Here is a 21720-nt window from a genome sequence, read left to right as displayed (position 1 = left end):
AGCCAGTGCATTTTTGTCAAAATTCAAGAAGTTAATAGTATAAAGAGCTAGATTTAGAAGCTCTCTAGGGTTACCTGTGGCTCCCCCTTTCTTTTGTTTTTGGAGCAGCGTCTTAATGTCTCTGTTTCTCCTACTATTGTCTGTCCTTGAGGATTAAAGGGTATGCCAGTGGTGTGTAAAATCTTATACTGTGCACAAAAGGGTGCAAAATGTTTGGAGATATATGCAGGACCATTGTCTGTTTTTATTGCTTGTGGCACACCCATAATGGCAAATGCTTGCGTGAGGAATTCAGTGACCACTCGGGCTGCCTCTTTTGCTGCTGGCATGGCAAAAGTGAATCCTGAAAAGGTGTCTACCACAACATGGATAAAAGACAGACGACCAAAAGATTTATAATGGGTCACATCCATTTGCCAGATTTCGTTGGGTCTCAAACCACGAGAGTTCTTCCCTGGAGGCAGTGTAGGAGCGTGGAAAGGAAGGCAAGCTGTACAGCTTTTTACTATGCTCCTAGCTTCCTCTTTTGTAATCCCAAATTGTAAACGCAAAGCTCAAAGCAGCCTGATGGTATTTAGAGTGGGATTCCTGGGCCTCCTGAAATAAAGGCGTACTGGCTAACATAGTTAAAAGGCTATCTGCCTTTGAATTCTCATCAAAAATAGGGCCTAGGAGTCCACTATGTGAGTGGACATGCAAGATATAAATCTTACCTGAATGTTTTCTCACTTGCTCCTGAAGTTCCTTAAAGAGCTAATATATATTAGAAGCTGCAAATTTTATTTGGGCTGTGGCAATTCTTTGTACCACACCTACTGAATAGGCTAAATCAGATATTATATTTATGTCGCCTGGGTAATAAGTGAGAGCTAACATGATTGCATATAATTCGTTCTGCTGAGTGGACTGAAAAGTTCTGACTACTCTCTTTATTGTTAAATTATGAGAGTATATAGCACAAACATTGTGTTTGGATACATCTGTAAAGATAGTTGGTCCTTTAAGAGGAACTTTAGAAACTTTTTCTTCAAGAATCCATCGCCAATTATGTAAAAGTCTGGTTATCTTTAATGGAGACTCATGTGTAAAATTTGGAGCCATGGCTAATAAAATTTGCCACTCTGGGATGGTCTCACAACACACATTAATTTGTGTATTGGTGTAAAAGGTGTATATCTTATCAGATCTTGCCTCAGATAATTGTACTGCTCACTTAATGGCCTTTAACAAAATTCTAGCCACAAGCACTGGGTAAGGAGTAAGGCTTTGTTCTGGTTGTGCCGGGAGGTTCGCCTACTCTATCATACTGTCTCCTTGATGAAGGATTCTGTGGGTGCCTCTTGTGTGGCAAAAACTGATATTTCCAAGGGTTTTTGAGTGACTCTTTCAACCACATTGGATAAAGCCAGTTCAACTTCTCTCAAAGCCTCTTGAGCTTCTTTTGTAAGCTGGCGTGGTGAATTTAAAGCACTGTCTCCCCTTAAAATATCATATAATGGTTGTAACTGATAGATAGTCAAGCCTAACACTGGTTGCATCCATTGGATATCTCCTATCAATTTCTGAAAATCATTTAAAGTGTTTAGCTTCTCTGTTCTTAAGGACAGTTTTTGTACTATAAGCATCTTAGGGTATACTTCATATCCTAAATATTGAAAAGGAGCATGTCTTTGAATTTTCTCTTCAGCTATGTATAATTTATAATATCTTAGTGTTTCTGTTGTCTTTTGTAGACATGCTTCTAGCAGTTGTTCCTCAGGCGCACATCCCAATATATCATCCATATAATGTAATAGCATAATTTTTGGAAATGCTTTTCTTATTGGAGCAAGAGAAACAGCAACATACATTTGACACATAGTGGGGCTGTTTTTCATTCCCTGTGGCAAAAGTGTCCATTCATATCTTTTATAAGGCTCAGCTAAGTTAACGCTGGGCACTGAAAAGGCAAATCTTTTCATATCCTCCTTATCCAGAGGGATAGAATAGAAACAATCCTTAATGTCTGTGACCCAAAGAGGCCACTCTCTAGGCAATTGAGTAGGAGATGGAAGTCCAGGCTGAAGAGTTCCCATAGTTTCCATCTGTTCATTCACTTTTCTTAAATCAGTGAGCATCCTCCATTTTCCTGATTTCTTTTTTACAATGAACACTGGGGAATTCCAAGGACTTAGAGAAGGTTGTAAATGCCCTTGTTCTAGCTGCTCCTGTACTATATCTAATAAGGCCTGAATTTTATTGCTACCTAAGGGCCACTGTTCTATCCACACTGGTGTATCAGTTTTCCATTGGATAGGAACAGGTGAAAGTGTTGGCAGGCCTTCAACAGCAGCCCTGCTTAAAAAACCGAAGTACTCATTGTTGTAAAAAGTCTCTTCCCCACAGATTGATGGGGATTTTTTCAACTATAAAAGGAGTAAAAACTCCTGTTTTGCCTTCAAAAGTCCATCTCATAGGGGCAGCACTAACTTCAGCTGCTATTGATCCTCCTACTCCAGACATATAGGTGTCTGCTTTAATCTTTGGCCAGTGACTGGGCCAATTGGCACCTCTAATAACTGTATGATCTGCACCTGTGTCTACCAATCCTTCCAATGGTAGGCCATTTATATAGATCGTGGGCATAGGTCGGTCAGCTGTTACAGCTGCTGTCCAGTATATTCCTGGATTTTGTGGTCTGGAGTCAGAACCTGGGTGACTATCACGAGGTTGCTTATTAGGATTCTGTATGAGTAAACCTGATGCTACTACTTCTCCTGGGTGATAAGTCATACATTGTCTACCTGTATTAGTGACTGGGATATTATCTACACATTCCCCAGTTTCCCACATCAGTGTGTGGATGGACACTGTTTTGTATGTATAAAAAGGAGATGAAAATGGTCAAGCCTACTGTGCCTGGAAGTAAGGGATCCATAAGCTGGAGAGGAAAAGATTTCACCTCTCCAGGAGGTATCTCAGTTGTCCCAGCTGCATACAGCTCTATTCTCCCTAATTGTAATTCCTTTCTGCCATCAGGTTGCTTCCTGGCTGGTTGACTGTATAATCCCCTTCTCCCATCATATGGCTTTCTGGCTGATTGGTCATGTCTGGGTACTGGACTTCTAGGCACTCTCTGGGTGCACCATTGGCTACCATCATGCCCCAAGTGCTTTTTGCCTTGGGCCCTGGGGCTGGGCCCCTCATCCCGTTTCCCCGAATCTGTCTACATTCTGAGGCCCAATGGAAGCCTCTGTTGCATTTTGGACATGGGGTATTGGGTCTTGTTCTCCCACCCTGTTTTCCCATTCTATCTCTATACCAACATTGAGCTTTCAGATGCCCTACTTTTCCACACTGAAAGCATCTACGAGTCTCTCTGGAAGTCCCTTGCCAGGAGGGACTCTATCTTCCCATGTTTGGATTTTGGGAAGTCTGCATCATAGCCTGGCTATAAAAGGCACCTGTGGCACAGCATCTTATGATCTCCTCTAAAGGAGCATCCTTGCGCAGTCCTAGTATAATTCTTCTGCAAACCTCATTAGCATTTTCCTTAGCAAGTTGCCTTATCAAAATGTCTGTTATTGCATTTTCTCCATTCGTTCTTGTGATAGCTGTCTGTAAACGTCCCACAAAGTCAGCAAAGGGTTCATTTGGCCCTTGTGTTATTTTTATGAAGGCCCCACCCTTTTCATCTTTATTGTGGAGAGAAGCCCACGCGTTGATAGCATTAGCAGCAATTTGCTGATATGCTGCTACAGAATAACCAATTTGTGCTGCGACATCTGCATAAGGACCTGTACCTGTTAGTAGGTCACAGGTGATTGCAGCATGAACTCCACTTTGACTATTTTGTTGGGCTTGTATCCTACAGAGCTCACTATATTCAGAAAGCCACAAGTAGTTTTGTCCAGGTTCTAGGCATTCCAGTCATTAGGGGTCAAGATTTCAAAAGCCAAATTTTGTAATAGCATCTTAACATAAGCTGATGTAGCCCCATAAAGAGTGCAAGCTTTTTTCAGGTCTTTGAGGATTTCTATATCAAAAGGTGAGTATCTTCTACTTTCTTGACCTGAAGAATTAAACTGTTGAATTACAGGAAAAATGTGGTGTCGAAATTCTGATACATTTTCCCCTTCTTCTTTGACCTTAATGAGTCCCTTTTGCAATCTACTCATAGGAGCAACTGGATGCTGGGGGGGGGAGGTGCTGGATGCTGGGGGGGAAGGTGCTGGTGCTGTCATTCCCCCTGCCCCCCCACTACCCCTCCTCCCTCCATCCCGGAGGGTGGAGTTGATGGAGGAGAGCCAATTACCTGCTCCTTAGGTGGAGCTGAAGCTGCCTCAGCTTCACCACACCCTTGAGCCTCACTTAAGTCTCCATGCCCTGTGGGGATATGGCCATTAATCTGTTCTTTGTCTTCCTCCTTTATCTCAGGCTTCCCCATTTGGCTATTCCTAGAGTTTTTTCCTTTTCTCCTAGAACTTATAAGGTATCTTAAGGCCAGCTGTATCATATCGTATAAATAGAATGCCTCGAATGAGGGCCGTTTTCATTGTTATATGCAGAGATCTGTTGACCAACCAATGCTCAGTTATCTAGAGAATTTGCTTTTCCTCTAAGAACCAAGGGGAGGTGAGTTTTAATGTACCCAGAAGTCTAGCTGCCTGTTCCCAAGTTCCAAGTAGCCCTTGATCTTCTATTAGCTTAAGCAGGCTTTCTATAACACCACTCTTGGGGGGGGGGGGGGGGGGGGGGGGGGGATGGAGAATCTTTACCTAGGATCTGTCCCATTTCAGCCAAAAAAGGTTACTAATTTAGTCTTTTTTTTTTTTTTAAATTTTTTATTTTTTTTTAATTTTAATTTTTTATTTTTATTTTTTTATTTTTTTTTATTTTTTATTTTATTTTATTTTATTTTTTTTTTTTTTACTAATTTAGTCTTTAAGAAAATAAGTTCCCTGTTTGTCTTATACTCACCTAAGTTCCTGGTCACTGGAAACTTCTTCAGTGAAAGTAGGGTCCTTGGTTCCCACAATTGGGGAGGAGATGGCTCAGTGGGTAGAGCACCAGCCCTGAAGTCAGGAGGAACTGAGTTCAAATCCAGCCTCAGACACTTAACAATTCCTGGTTGTGTGACCATGGGCAAGTCATTTAACCCCAACTACCTCAGCAAAAAGCAAAAAGAAGAAGAGAAACAAACAGCTAGGAGAGAGAGAGAAAGAGAGAGAGAGAGAGAGAGAGAGAGAGAGAGAGAGAGAGAGAGAGAGAGAGAGAGAAGAGAGAGAGAGAGAGAGAGAGAGAGAGAGAGAGAGAGCAAAAAGCAAAAAGAAGAAGAGAAACAAACAGCTAGGAGGGAGAGAGAGAGAGAGAAAAAGAGAGAGAGAGAGAGAGAGAGAGAGAGAGAGAGAGAGAGAGAGATCTGAGCTCTCCTCCCCTTCCTTATCGTCATTTCTTATACAGCACATCAGGACTTGCACAAAGAGTGGGCGGGGGCCATTCTTCCTCCAAGCTTATATATTAATAGAGTATGGTCCAATTACTATTTAGCCTCATGTGCTTGGGACCTCAGTGCATCAACTCAAGCCTCAGCCCATTACAGAAGGGAGATGAGGTTTGAGCTAGAGCTAAGATTTTATGAGCATATTAAAGGATATATATAAAAATGCAACACCTATGGTGGTGGCAATCATAGGGAATGGAAACAGAAAGACCGCATGAATTACACTTGGCTGCATAGAGGGGAACAAGGATCAGTCAGCTCCAGGAGAAATAGGACAGAAGGTAAATTGTGAGTCCTATATAGGCAGCAGATGCAGGTATTAGCTAGGAGGGAGAGAGAGAGAGAGAAAAAGAGAGAGAGAGAGAGAGAGAGAGAGAGAGAGAGAGAGAGATCTGAGCTCTCCTCCCCTTCCTTATCGTCATTTCTTATACAGCACATCAGGACTTGCACAAAGAGTGGGCGGGGGCCATTCTTCCTCCAAGCTTATATATTAATAGAGTATGGTCCAATTACTATTTAGCCTCATGTGCTTGGGACCTCAGTGCATCAACTCAAGCCTCAGCCCATTACAGAAGGGAGATGAGGTTTGAGCTAGAGCTAAGATTTTATGAGCATATTAAAGGATATATATAAAAATGCAACACCTATGGTGGTGGCAATCATAGGGAATGGAAACAGAAAGACCGCATGAATTACACTTGGCTGCATAGAGGGGAACAAGGATCCAGTCAGCTCCAGGAGAAATAGGACAGAAGGTAAATTGTGAGTCCTATATAGGCAGCAGATGCAGGTATTAGGGATCAGTTACAAAGGCCTTAGCCATGGGACAAAAAGGAGAAGGGGAGTGGAGGGAGTACATAGCTGGGGAAAAGTCATAAGGGTTAAAAAATAATGGAGCCAAAGAAGGTGTAAAGAGTTAAGAGTGTAAATAGGGAAACACTTAGTGGCAAAAGGTCCAGAGATAATGGTGCAAGATGGATCAGCTGGGATGTTCCTAGATGGATGTAAAGGAAGCCTGAGGGAGGACAGTAGTCTGAGTTGAGCCAGGGGCAAGCAGCAAATGCCAGAGCAACACTTGGGGATGCACTGAGCTGCCAGAGATGAGGGGGTATTGCTAGGTAGGGTAAGGGCAGAAGGGGGCAGGAAAACATTTCATACGCAGCTGATAAAAGGTAAGGAATATGAGAGAAAGAGATAAAGTTGGAGTGATGGCCTGTGTAACAACACAGAAGTAGAAGATGGAATGCCAAGTTTGGAATACCATCCAATGTGGCTGGAACAAGGTATCTGTAGGTGTCATCTGTTGATGACATAAGATTGAAAAGGTAAGTTGGATCAGGCTTGTGAAAAGCTTTCCCTGTCAGTCTTAGGGGGATGTATTAAATCTTAGCTGTCATAACCAGCAATAGCTACAAATTTTATTGTTTTTAATTTGTATAAGGAATTGTGTCAGATGCTAGACATGTAAAGAAAAAACTGAAATGATCTTGAACTGAAGGAAATGCTTCAAGGAACCTATATTCAAAGTATCTTGAAAAAGAGCAAGGGATGTTATTAGATCTGTATCCTTAAAATAATTTTTTAAATAATAGCTTTTTATTTTCAAAATATTTACAAAAATAGTTTTCATCATTCACTCTTGCAAAATCTTGTGTTCCACTCACTACCTTCCCTAAACAGCAAGTAATCCAATATTAAACACTTACAATTCTTCTATACATATTTTTACATTTATTATTCTGCACAAGAAAAATTAGATCAAAAAAGAGGAAAAAATGAGAAAAAAACAAAAAGCAAGCAAACAACAACAAAAAAGGTGAAAATATGTTGTAATCCACTTTCAGTCCCTATGGTTCTCTTTCTGGATGCAGATGGTTCTTTCCATCACAAGTCTATTGGAATTGGCCTGAATCATCTCATTATTGAAAAGAGCCATATTCATCAGAATTGAACATCACATAACCTTGTTGTCACTGTGTACAATGTTCTCTTGGTTCTACTCACTTCACTTAATGTCAGTTTGTGTAAGAATTTTGAGGCTTCTCTGAAATTATCCTGGTGATCATTTCTTTTTCCTTTTTTTTTTTTTAAGCTATTAATTTTCTTTTTTTTTAAATTTTTAATAGCTTTTTATTTACAAGTTATATGTATGGGTAATTTTACAGCATTGACAATTGCTGAACCTTTTGTTCCAATTTTCTCCCTCCTTCCCTCCATCCCCTCCCCTAGATGGCAGGATGACCAGTAGATGTTAAATATATTAAAGTATAAATTAGATACACAATAAGTATACATGACCAAACTGTTATTTTGCTGTACAAAAAGAATTGGATGCTGAAATATCGTACAATTAGCCTGTGAAGGAAATTTTTAAAATGCAGGCAGGCTAAAATATAGGGATTGGGAAGTTAGTGTAATGGTTCTTAGTCATCTCCCAGAGTTCTTTCTCTGGGTGTAGCTGGTTCAGTTCATTACTGCTCCATTGGAACTGATTTGATTCTTCTCATTGCTGAAGATGGCCAGGTCCATAAGAATTGATCATCATATAGTATTGTTGTTGAAGTATATAATGATCTCCTGGCCCTGCTCGTTTCACTCAGCATTAGTTCATAAGTGTCTCCAGGCCTTTCTGAAATCGTCCTGTTGGTCATTTCTTACAGAACAATAATATTCCATAACATTCATATACCACAATTTATTCAGCCATTCTCCAATTGATGGGCATCTACTCAGTTTCCAGTTTCTGGCCACTACAAAGAGGGCTGCCCTGGTGATCATTTCTTATAGAACAATAACATTCTATAACATTCATATACCATAACTTAGCCATTCCCCAATTCATCAGAATTGATCCAGTTCCTTGCAACTATAAAAATTATATTTTTGCACATGTAGATCCTTTTTCCTCTTTTTGATTTCTTTGGGATACAGTAGGCCTGTGTCTTAAAGGAAAGGACACTTTGGCAGCCTGGTGGAGTTTAACTGAAGAAAAGAAGGGCATGAAGAAGCAAGATGACCAATTAAAAGGTTGTTACAATTCAGGGGAGATGTGGTAAGGGCTTAAACTAGGATGATGACCAAAGATATTTAAGTTATATATCTATATTTGATGTTATATAAATTATGTGTATATAAAATAATATATATTATATATACTACACATTTAATATATTATTATGTATAATAAGTTATATATCTATGATTAAGAATCAACAAGATCTGGCAACTGATTGAAAAAGGAAGAGGGTATGGTATAAAAGAAGTTACCAACCTTAGTAATGGGGAAGATGGTGACACCATTAACAGAAATAAGGAGAGGAGTAGAAGGAGATATTGAAATCTGTTTTAGGTATTTTGAGTTTGGGATGCTGATGAAACAATCTGGTGAAGACAACTGACAGTTTTCATTTTAAGTCTGAAGTTTAGAAGAGAGATCAGGGCTCTTTCTCTTATACAAATGTAGTTAACAGAAACTGTCCAGCAGATCTTTTAGAAGCTATAAGGTAGATCTGACCTTATGTAAAGAAGCATGAAAATTTTAGCACCTATTTCTGCTACAAGTGGTTTTGGATTTGATTCAATTTTTAGTCTTTTTCTGTGCCCTATTTTTTGAAGCTTTGAACTCTTTCTGTGCCAAATATTAGGATCTGAGATCTTAAAAAAACAAACAAACAAACAAACAGAATTGCTGTTAATTATTACAGTTGAGTGGCAAAGCAGGGAGTGTGTGTGTGTGTGTGTGACACAAAAAACCAAAATTTTTATGAATGCATATATATATCAAATATATAATAAAATGTAATGGCCTTTTAATCAATCCTAAACTTCCTTGACTTTTCTGTAGCTGTAGTCTTTGACACAGTCAATCACTCTTTTCCCCTTGATTCTCTTATTTCTTTAGTTTTCAATGGCACTTCTTCATCCTACCAATCTAATTGCACTTTCTCAGTCTCCTTTGCTGGATCTTCATTTAAATCACATCTGCTAATCATAGGTGTCTCCCAAATACTCTGTCCTAGCTCCTCTTGTCTTCTCCTTCTGCACTAGTTATTGGCAAACTATGGTCTGCAGTCTAAATCTTCCTCTGCCAATAATTGTATTGTGAACTAGGATGCTTTTTTATATTTTAAAATAAAGTTTAATTTAAAAATATAAAAAGTAATCTTAGCTCATTAGTCTTATAAAAATACAAGTAGAGCTTTAGTTTGCCAGCCCCGGTTCCATATTATTTCCATCGGTGGTCTCTTTAGATCCTATAGATTCCATCGTCATATCTATGCTGATGATTCCCAGATCTACTTACTCATTCTTTTTTTTTTTCCCTGAGGCAATTGGGGTTAAGTGACTTGCCCAGGGTCATACATCTAGGAAGTGTTAAGTATCTGAAGCAAGATTTGAACTCAGGTCCTCCTGACTTCAGAGCTGGTGCACCTCCAATTATATCTCCAACTACCTTGGCCATCTTAAGCTGGATGTATTGTTTCTTGAAATATGGTCTCTAGGATCATATTTTTGATCAAGAATTTCAGGCTTTCCAGTGATTCTTAAATTATCTTCCCTTGATTTCTTTTCCAAGTCAGTTGTTTTTCATATGAGATACCTTATATTTTCTTCTATTTTTTTAAACTTTCTGGATTTGTTTTAATATTTCTTGTTCTATCATAGTCATTAATTCTGTTTGATTCATTCTAATTTTCACAGATCCTATTTCTTAGGTAAAATTTTGTGCTTTTTGTACTAAGCTGTTAATTTTCCTTTCAAATTTTCTTTCAAAGCTCTTTTCTTTTTCATTTTCCTTTAGAAATCTCATTTTCATTTATAATGTCATTTTAAATCTTATTTTTCCTATGGCCTTGAATCATTCTGGGGGAATATGATCAGATTTGATTGAATGAAGCACAGCCCTACCTCACTTAAATCCAATTCACCTGCAAATCAAGATACTTTCCTGATGTCATTGGTCCCCTTTGAGAATGAAGGAAAAACAACTCTGTATCACATGTGTACTAAGGAAAGGACACATGCTTATTATGGGTTTTGCTTCTTATATAACAGAGAAGGAGGACTATATTTTTCACTAAGTCTCTAAGCTTCAAAAAATACCTGATGGAATTGTGAATCCATCCAACCATTCTGGAGAGCAATCTAGAATTATGCCCAAAAAATTATCAAACTGTGCATACCCTTTATCCCAGCAATGTTACTACTGGACTTATATCCCAAAGAGATCATAAAGAGATTTATATATGTGCAAGAATGTTTGTGGCAGGTCTCTTTGTAGTGGCCAGAAACTGGAAACTGAGTGGATGCCCATCAACTGGAGAATGGCTGAATAAACTGTGGTATATGAATATTATGGAATATTATTGTTCAGTAAGAAATGACCAGCAGGATGATTTCAGAAAGGCCTGGAGAGACTTACATGAACTGATGTTGAGTGAAATGAGCAGGGCCAAGAGATCATTATATACTTCAACACCAATATACGATATGATGATCAATTCTGATGGACCTGGCCATCTTCAGCAATGAGATGAACCAAATCAATTCCAATGGAGCAATAATGAACTGAACCAGCTATGCCCAGCGAAAGAACTCTGGGAGATGACTAAGAACCATTACATTGAATTCCCAATCCCTATATTTTTGCCCGCCTGCACTTTGGATTTCCTTCACAGGCTAATTGTACAATATTTCAGAGTCCGATTCTTTTTGTACAACAAAATAACGGTTTGGACATGTATACTTATTGTGTATCTAATTTATACTTTAACATATTTAACATCTACTGGTCATCCTGCCATCTAGGGGAGGGGGTGGGGGAAAGAAGAGGAAAAATTGGAACAAAAGTTTTGGCAATTGTCAATGCTGTAAAATTACCCATACATATAACTTATAAATAAAAAGCTATTTAAAAAAAATAACTGAAAAGAGTTTCCATGACTTTTATTTCTAATGAAACTGTGTGCCTGTGGGTAATCTAGGTTGATGGTTTGGATGAGCAGACACTGAAAGAGTGATTGTGATAGATGATGTTCCAGTGCCCAGAAGTCCTGGCATGTTTGTGAAACCTCCCCACCTGCCCCACCTACCCCTCCCCCCCAGCCAAGCCAAACTAGCCTGACCTAAGCAGACACAGTCTTCAAGCATAACTCCTTTGCTGAAGGTTATACCATGTTTCCAGAAAGACTTTTTCTTCTTCTGTCAGCATGTCTCAGAATAGATTATTGCCCACACTATTTGCTCAGAGACGAGAGCCTAATCTCTAGAATTGTTAGTTGATATGATAACCAATTCCTTTTTTAAAAATTCCATAATAAATGTTTTACTTTTATTATTCATATTTTTTGATGGTTTGTTTGCTAACAGAATTTAATTATTGAATTTAAATGATCTTAGGGGTTCCCAGTACAGTAGATTGTTTATGCCAAATTAAGGTATACTTACCATTCATCCATATATCCCACATTAAACCTACTTCTCATTAATTCAGAGTTTGATGTAAAATGGGCACCTCCCCACATGTGCATGTATGCATATATACTTATAATGATATAACATTTATTTTATATGTCACATTGCATGTAATGTGTGTAATATGATACATTATTTATAGATATGGAGTGATAGATATTCTGGACCTGACTCATGAGGCATTTATGTTAAGTAAATCCTACAAAGTCTGAAAAAAAAAACAAATTTTAAACAATAAATAAATAAGAGTTATTGTTTAGGAAAAAAATGTTTGTTTTCTTGGGTGACTATAAAGCTCAGATTGTTCAAAACAGAGGAAAATCTGCGGGGCATGACAATTTGAAACTGAAGTCCTGGGAGCATACTGCCCACCGAAGACTGACTAGATATGAAAATAAAGGAATAGGAATTTTTACTTGTATATAGGGCAATCAGGTAAAAAAAAAATCCCTTCAATCAAGTCTGGTCAGCTTCTTCTGTACCACTTAATGAACTAAAAATTTGTTGCTACTCCTGGGAAGTTAAATGGATGGCACAGAATCACATATCCAGCATATGACAGAGATGGGACTTAGACCTAGGTCTTTGCATTCCAAAATAACACTCTTTCCAAAATGTTCTGACTTTGAAGTTAAAACACTGCTGGGATTATACTTTATGTACATGGAGAAATGATTGGCTTATAAACCTTTTATAGGTACATATTTTCAGAAACACCTTTATTTCATACAGTGAAATATATCTCTATTTCCCTTTTATTAGACAAACTAGCTACTCATTTCTAAAAGATTTCTTTTTTCTTTATTAATGCTTAGAATTAGGACAGTTGTTTGCTGTAGAGTCTCTACCAATCTTAGAATTATACACTTACGAGCTGGAAAAGACCTTACAGATGATATAATTTGTCTTAAGATCTTAAAAGTGAAAAATAACAGGCAAGATTTGAATCTAGGTCCTCTGTTTCCAAATTCAGTACTGTGCTATCTCTGCCTTTTCATGTGGGCCTGTATCAAGTCTAATCTCTAGAGTGTCAGTTTGGATTAATTATTTTTAGTAGCTATGAGTTTCACATAGCTGTATTCTGAAAGAGTCAAGTCCCTGGTCTTGTTAGGTCAAAGGAAATCTTAACTAAATCTTTTAAAAAGTAAGCAAATAATCCTGTAGAAGTGAACTTTCACCTTTCAAAATGTGAATGATTAGTGTATTGGGAATTTAATGTATGTCTAGACTACCTAAGATGATGTCACCCACATGAAAGACTATAGGGAACCTGCTTTCTGGAGAATGATTAGCCTGGTACATTCATGGACATTCTGTATTGGACTACCAAGTGGTTGGGAGCAGCAATGACTGTGTGATTGGAACTGTCTACATCTTGAAAACTACCTGAGCACTATCAAGATTTTGGGGATTTGTTTTTTGTTGCATTTGCATGTGAGAATGAAAAATTTCTTCACTCATATCCTGTAGAAAGGGAATAAGGTGGGGGAGGAGAGAAGGATCTGAGAACTCCATCCTTTTCCATTCCTTTAAAGACTGCATAAATCTAGAAATGGCCCTGCAATTTGGATCTTTTTTTTTTTTTTTTCACTTCTCCATTATAGAATGGCATCTTCTTCAGTCTAGTCCAGAAACTCAAGTCATAGGGAGCTAGGAATCTAGGAATCTACTTTTGTTATTGCAGTTAGCCCAGTATCAAAGCCTGAAGAATCAGGGGTACAGAGATACCAGCACAATTGGGCTCTAGAATTGAACTTGGTGGATCTAATGTTATATAGGAACTGAACCAAACTATGAGTCTAATCTTCCTCCCTCCCCCAGAGTCTGAGGATTAGAAGTAGGGCAGAAATTATGCCCTAAGGTTTTAGGATAAATGTTTTTTCAATTTGTTCTTGCTACATCTTTAAGATAAATATATAAATACGTGTATATTTTATGTATAATATGTGTATATATATTCCTTTGTAAAAATTAATGTGATGTTAAGTGGCTAAATGGAATTGAGATTCTAGCTATTAGACTCCTAAAATTTAGCTAGTTGAAGAGAAGAGAGACTCCTCAAATCTTCTCATAGTACCAAAGAATTCGTGGTAGGAGATTTGGTCCTCAGAAAGTGGAGCTGGAGCAACCATTTTACACTAGGAATATGTTGAAAAGATACTCTATCCCTTTTCACGGACCCATTTTATTATACATAATTATCATTTCATCATAAACAGCTCTCATACTCACCTCTTTACTGATCATAACAACAAATTATTATACACTTCGCACTATGCATATTATGGTCCTTAATCTCAAGGGACTTGCAAGCATAAAACCAAAATGAAATGTACATAGATGAAAGTAGTAATTATAAGAGTTTAAAAGCTCACTGATAAAAAAGGGATGACTAAAGAGTGATGTGAATAGATAAGTTGTTGGACCAAAAGAATTATCACTAGTGGATCAATGTCAAAAGGAAATCTCTAGTGAAGTGCCCTAGGGATCTGTCTTTATCCAGTTATCATTTATTTTATTTCTTTATGAATATATTAGATGAAGGTATAAATAATATGCTTATCAAAATTTCAGAAGATAATAGAGAATTATCATGTTGGATGACTGAATTAAGATACAAAAAGTTCTTAGTAAGCTAGAATTAATAGGTTGAGCAAAATAAGATGAAAATTTGTAGGTATATTCCAAAATAGGTTCCACAACCAACTTCAAAAGTACAGGAATAGGGAAATATCACTGGACAAGTGTATGTGGAGGAAAAAAGTGGAGTAGTGTCTCATGCAATATGAGCCCACAGTGTAGGCTATCTTAGGCTTTTTAATAAAAGAAGCAAAGCATCCAGATTAGGAAGGTGATGTTTACACTATGCTCCACCCTCCTCAGCTCACATATGTGGTATTGAGTTTGATTGTGGATGCCATATTTTAAGAAAAATATTGAAAGACTAGAGTAGGTCCATAGGAGAGTAACCAGAATGCTAAAATGGTGAAGATACTGAAAACAATGCTATGCAACAATATACTAAAGGAACTAGGAATGGTTAGTCCAAAGTAAACAGGATGACTAATATTGGAAGGACTATAATGATGTGGAAGAAAAAGAGTTTTGTTTTACCTATTTTACCTATTCTCAAAATTAGAATGAAGTTGCAGACAGTCTGATTAAGAGTCTATGTAGGGGAAAGAGTTGGACTGAGAACTTTTCAAATATGAAATGGACTACCACTATAAGTAGTGAGCTTCTCATCATTAATAGTATTCAACTGGAGGTTGTAAGATTACTCATTGCTGTTATTATAGAGTAAATTTCTGTTCAAATCCAAATAGATGACTTCTCAGGTTACTTCAAACTTTGAGATTTTGAGTCCATTATTTTGTTATGTTTACTAATAAATTGAAGAATAATTAATATTAGTGGAAAGAAGTTTCCTAAAAGGAAATTTGAGTTCAGTTTGAAGGAAATAGAAATATGGTTTTAGTGTGGTGAAAAGAGAAGCAGTAACAAGCATTTGTGAATACTATGGCAAAGATAAGAAAGTTGGAGAGAAAGTAAGTATCTAGGGGCCAACATGAGGGCTAAGCAGTTGTCTGTTATGGAGAATAGTCAGAGATGAAAAGAGCAATTAGAACAAAAGGGGCATCCTTGTTTCACTTATTTTTATTATTGGAAAAAGTCAGTAATATGTTGGAGTGCTATGATCAGAGCTGAGTAACTAGGTGCCTATGGTGATGAGATAATGGCAACTTACAAAGAACTGACTTCACCAACAGTCCTAGGAAGTGGGTGGTGTAGATACTATGATTCCCATTTTACAGATACACTTAGAGAAGTGACTAGTCCATGGCCACACAAGGAACTCCCTGTCTTGGGATGTGTATTTAGTTTTCTTGACCCTCAATCCAGCATGCTCCAGTACTTCAATTGGTTATTAAGAAGCTTTAGAGTTTCTTTTCATTAATATCTATTCCCCCCTGGAATTTCACTACTGATCAAAGTTGATAGCAGGAGGCTATCATAAAGCTCAAGGAATGAAGTCTTTACCACTCTGGAGGCCTGGTGACTAAAAGATGATGATGATAAGAACAACAACAGGTATGCATATTTTACATTCATTATCTCATTTGGGTCTCACCACACCTCTGGTGATAATGTCACTGAGCTCTGCCTTCATTAGATCTCAAGTTTTGTATTCAAGTCAAGTGTTGAGTATTGTGTTCATTTCTGGGCACCACAGTTTAAGGGGATCATTGATAAGCTAAGAATTTAGAGAGGAGAACAATCAGGATGGTGTTCATGTCCATGGGGACTAACTGAAAGTTTGAAGCACGTTCAGCTTGAGAAGAGAAGACTTAGTACAGGAAGGAGGAGAGAAAGCGGGAGCCATGATAATTGTTTTCTGGTACTTGAAGAGCCATCACAGGGAAGGATTAGATTTGTTTTCTTTGGATCCAAAGGAGAAAACCAAGAACAACGGAGGGAAATTACAAAAAGGCAAATTTAGGCTCAATAACAGATAAAAGTTCCCAATAACTAGAGCCATCTAAACTTAGAATAGGTCCCCTTGAAAGATGGATTCCCTATCACTGGAAGTTTTCAAGAATAGTCAGCACCATTTGTCAGGCCTTTTAAAGTGGGGATTCTTTTCATGCATCAATTGGATTAGATTGGTCATTGATCCCTTTATAAATTCTGTGATTCTGAGACAGAAGAGATGATTAAGAGGGCAGACAGCTGGAAAAGCAGAGGATAAAATCAAGGGCACTATGTGCAAGGGTTCATCCTCATTCTCAGAGGCTAGAGAAAAGGAAGAGAGATTAGCGAGATTGAGGGGTAATGTCAAGAGATTTGGGGATAAAGAGAAGGGGAAATGAGGAAACTCAGGGAATGCCCTCTTTTTTTCTCAATAAAGTTTGAGATAAAGGCCTCTGCTGAGAAGATGGGAAAAGGGCAAAGAGATTTGCAGCAACCTTTGAGGAGTGGGATAAAGAATCATTGAGGGAAACATAAAGGGTTTGTCTTGCTGTAGGTAAGACCTACAACATAAATTTGTGGTGGACACAGTTTAGTTGAGAGATAGCTTTTAATTCCATTGAGCTTAGTTTCCATCTCGAATAGTACCTTTTAATCCCATCCACTGCCTAACCACTCTTGTGAAAAATACTTTGTACAGACTTGGAGAAACAGATTAATAAATTGGTATGTGCAGCCACACCCAAAAGAAAGTAAATATATCATCTTTTGACATCAATGAGAGCTGGTGCAACCAAATGGAATTCTGCTTGAGTTGATCTCCAAGAATCTGCATAAAAACAGAAGCAGGTGACAGCACTGCACTGAATATCTGATCACCGATTTCCCAAGAATGGGTGCTCCCTCCAACCACAGAATTCACAGTCACCACGCCTCTGCACTTTAGTGAATGGCAGTTGTAAGGGTAAAAAAATTCATCACTCAATGGCCAATCTCCTGACATGAGTGCCTCAAATTAGGTAGGTTGGTCCTCAGATGGCAGAGACATATCAAATCTTACCAAGCCCATGCTAGAAGTCTTTCTAGTTTGGTAGGACATGCAGGAACTTGTATTCCACTAACACAGCCTTCAGTAACTCAAGGTCAAGATAAACCTCCTTCTGTTCTTTGCAAATGTGGGAGACTCTATGTTACAGTGTATCTTCTCTTAGATTCTGGCTATGTGCTCCTTAATTTTACTGATCTGCTCTTTTTTCCCTTCTTTTTTTCCTCTTTGTATTTTGTTGCAAGAGATGACTTGTTCAGAAACAAAAGTGTTGCAAAAACAAAAGATAAAAATTTCAAATTAAAAATAAAGGGTCATCTCTGTGTCATCATGAGGCAACAACGTAATACATGCATAATTTATTTGAATACTGTAATTAATTTTTAGGTTTTTTGTCCCATTCCCTTTTTGAGTAAAACTCTACACACAGAAGGCCATACTGAGGTGGAATGGCAATGCCATTTCTGGGCATTGGGCCCTCAGCAAATTCTTCAAGGTGCTTTTGTCTATCAAGTCCCAGTATACAAGTTGGACTGCCATCTGGGATACAAGTGTCTCAGAGCCAGGCCACGGTGTGTGTGGTCACCTTCCACTTAGTGAAGTTTGAGGGCAACAAGCACTACTGCTTTCACCAAAATTTCCTGCTTAGATCTAGGTCACACTGACCAAGGTGTAGGAGATTGCCAGTGACTGCTTCCTTTTCCAAGAGTTCACCTTGGCCTAGGCCGTTGGCCCAAACACTGCAGGAAGAAAGTAGTATGACTTCCTCCATTTCTTACAGGGTCTTGTTCATTCAAGAAGAGCTGTGAAACCCAGAGGAGCTCAGGGTGACTAATCTTCCTGGAACATTTGTTAGAATAGCAGCTGTTTTTCCTGGGCTTCCCTTAGGAACTGTACAATCTTAGCTGAGTGCCTGCAGTTCAAGTGTGGAGCTCTCAGAACTTGGACCCTTTGCAAGAGAATGGCATTCTTTGCCTGCCCTTGCAGTTTCTTGTAGGCAGCTTCATGGATTCAGCATCATCACCATTCCTCAGGAGGAATTCTCTTTTGTACCTTGTTAGTAATTTGTTGTTATTCAGTCATTTCTTACTCTTCATGACCCACTTTGGGATTTTTCTAGGCAGAGATATTAAAGTGCTTTGCCATTTCCTTCTCCAGCTCATTTTATAGGTGAGGAACTGAAATAAACAGGGTTAAGTGACTTGCCTAGGATGACACAGCTAGTAAGTGTTTGAGACCAGGGTTGAACTTAAGAAGATGAGTTTTTCTGAATTTAGGGTTGGCACTTTTTCCACTGCACCATCTAGTTGATGGGTAGTAATATGAAAACATTTAAATGAATGTGAATATAGAATGCATTTTCAGCATAGGCTGTAGATTTCAGTGTAATAAAAACATAATTTCGTTTACCTTGTTGAATTTGTTTAAGAACCCATATGTTGGAAGTGTGTTTTAAGGCATACCACCAATATTTTTTTGAATGACTTAAAAAGCTCATGATGTTAAACATCAGTTTAAATATGAAGGACTTCTTTACAACCATAGACATTTAAATAAATAAATGCAATTACAAAAAAAAAAAAAGGGGGGTGGTGGTTTTCTTTTGGACCTGTGGAATAGGAGATGCCAAAAGGACATTCTGACAGTTGGTAATACAGGACTGGGTCTTGGAAGAGGAAAGCAGTTTTGTTCTGGCAAGATGGTAGGGGAAATGAAGGGAACCGGGTCGTCAGTGACAAGCAGATGAGGAAGTATAGTGTTCTCTGTTTGGTTTTCCTGGGGGTCTCTAAAGGCAATCTTCGTTTCATTTCAGTTATCATCACAAGAACAGCCAGGTGTTAAAGTCCAAATCCTTTATTATCTCTTTCAAAATCTTGTCTCCTTTTCTGGGACCGGGTTAGCTTTCTTAAGGGCCATCCAGAATCTTGGTTTCAGTGGAGAAGCTAAGGAGGAGAGCCTGCCACCAAGATGGTATGAGATAGGTTGAATGAATGAGTCCAAGGGCTTATGCTCCAGCCTCCAGTCCATCTTCTCTAGCTCTCTCTCCGAGCCTCTGAGAGCTTAATTTTCTGCCTCCAATTCTCTTGTCTTCTCTGCCTCTGACTGAATCTGGCTGAGTTTGTCCAAGCTTATATGCTTTCTTATCATAGGTGTGAATCTTGTAGAACTATAGTAAGTACTAAGTACATGTACTGAACTAGAGAACTATTAATCCCCATGCTAAACTATAACCATTGTCTTTATCAATTCCACTGAGTTAACACCTTGTAAGAATCCTTGTTTCAGAGTTCTGGCCCATAACAAGGAAGTACAGGATTCCTGGCTGGGATGTGAAACTGAGGTATGATTTGGTGTTGAGGCTCATTTAATAGATGCAAAATTAGGCTAGCATGATCAGTTTTCAAGTTTTGTTATCAGTTATTTATCAGTTATTAGAGTAGAAACTTCAAAGATGAGTAGATTAACATCTTAGGGACTAGGTCATAGATTCTAGAAGACCTGGCTGTGATGGTCCAGGAGGAAGGACACTGGTACAAGTGGGAAGGAACTAATTAAGAAGCCTCTACCAGATAGTAATATAGCCTGGGAGGGATAGATGGATGAGAAATTATTTCTAGATTTGTTCAGGATTAAAGAATGCTTATCTTTATGAGCGACAATGGGCCTTTTATCTGGAACAACCATCTCTAAGTTTTCTTACTTCCCTGGCATTTGCATCATTACAGAGCTGGAAGGAAATTTTAAGAGATCAGCTAGTACCATCTTCTGCCACCAAGAACAAATTTAAGTAAAGCCATTTGTAGTCTTATATTTTTGATATTTTTCAGAGAAAAAGTTCTTAAAATCCTAAAAGGAGGCCTGAACCTGTGATTTTTAAACCTCTGGACATCATACAGTTAAAGTTTGTGTTCTCTTTGGAATTGGAAAACCAGTGTTTTAATCACTTTTCTCTTTTGCATACTTTAGATTAATCAAAACCTTCTCTCTCCTAATGTTTAACTCATTATCAAATGGTTCTTTTCTGCAACTAAATTAAATCCCTATTGCTAAAATTTAAAGTGAGATTTTTTTATTTGTTTAGTAGGTCAAACAGGAAAATGGGACATCATCTTCCCAAGAAGTATCGGTAAATTATCTTTCCAGGGCAAATAATCCTAGTTTATTTGATCTTTCTCTAAAAGCCTTTGATCCATGATGAAATACTTGCTCCTTTAAAGAGATGTGGGAGCAGTTAATTGATGTTGTGATAGAGCACCAACCCTGAAGTCAGGTGTACCCCAGTTAAAATCTAGCCTCAGACACTTAACACTTCCTACCTGTGTGACCCTGGGCAAGTCACTTAACCCCAATTGCCTCAGGAAAAATAATAATAATAATAATAAAATAAAGAGATGTGTCCATTCTCCACATTTATATAAGACTATATTCCTCTAAGAAGTGAGTATAGATAGGATAAAAGCTAGAGTGGGAAAGGAACTAGATTAAGAATTATTCAATTCTAGTAGGAAACAGACTGTTTCTTATGAGTTCTGAAATAATTTCATTCTTTGGGTTTCTATCTGGACCTTAATTTGATAAAATAAGTAAATGTATATTAAGTATCTGTTATGTGCTAGACACTATACTAAGACTATTGATACAAAAAGAGGCACAAGCCCTTACCTTCAAAAAACTTAGTTTAATAGATTGTTAAACCTTAACTGGTTCCCTATCCTAGCCCATTCCACAACTTGATTCTAGGCTCTTCTTATCCTGCATACCTCCCTCCCAATTTATTTGATATATATTTTGTAAGAACTTCATATATAAATGTTATTTTCACCATTGAGTATGATCTCCTTAAAGGAAAAAAGGTTTCCTTTTTGTTTTTGTATCCCAAGTGCTTAGCCCAGTGTTTGATGTATAAGTAGATGCTTAACCAGTTAGCCAATAAGCATGATTAAGTGCTTTTTATGTTTTAGACAGTGTGCTAAGCTCTGAGATACAAAGAAAGGCAAAAAGGGGTCCTTGTCATTAAAGAGTTTACATTCTAATGGGGAAATATCCTGCAAATAACTAACTATATGCACACAAGATAATACGGTGTCAATGGAAGATAATTTTAGAATGAAGGGACTGGGTTGGTAGAAAGGGGGAAAGAGAAGAGCTAATGCAGAAGGTGGGATTTGAGCTAAATCTTAGAAGATTCCATCCAAGAAGTTAGTATAAATTAAATGAGTTGGGAAATAGGACATTGTATGTGAAGAAT

The sequence above is a fragment of the Antechinus flavipes genome, chromosome 6 (assembly GCF_016432865.1).
Source record: "Antechinus flavipes isolate AdamAnt ecotype Samford, QLD, Australia chromosome 6, AdamAnt_v2, whole genome shotgun sequence".
NCBI classification, from domain to species: Eukaryota; Metazoa; Chordata; class Mammalia; order Dasyuromorphia; family Dasyuridae; genus Antechinus; species Antechinus flavipes.
The sequence above is the reverse complement of the archived record's forward strand: the minus strand, read 5'-3'. Positions refer to the sequence as shown.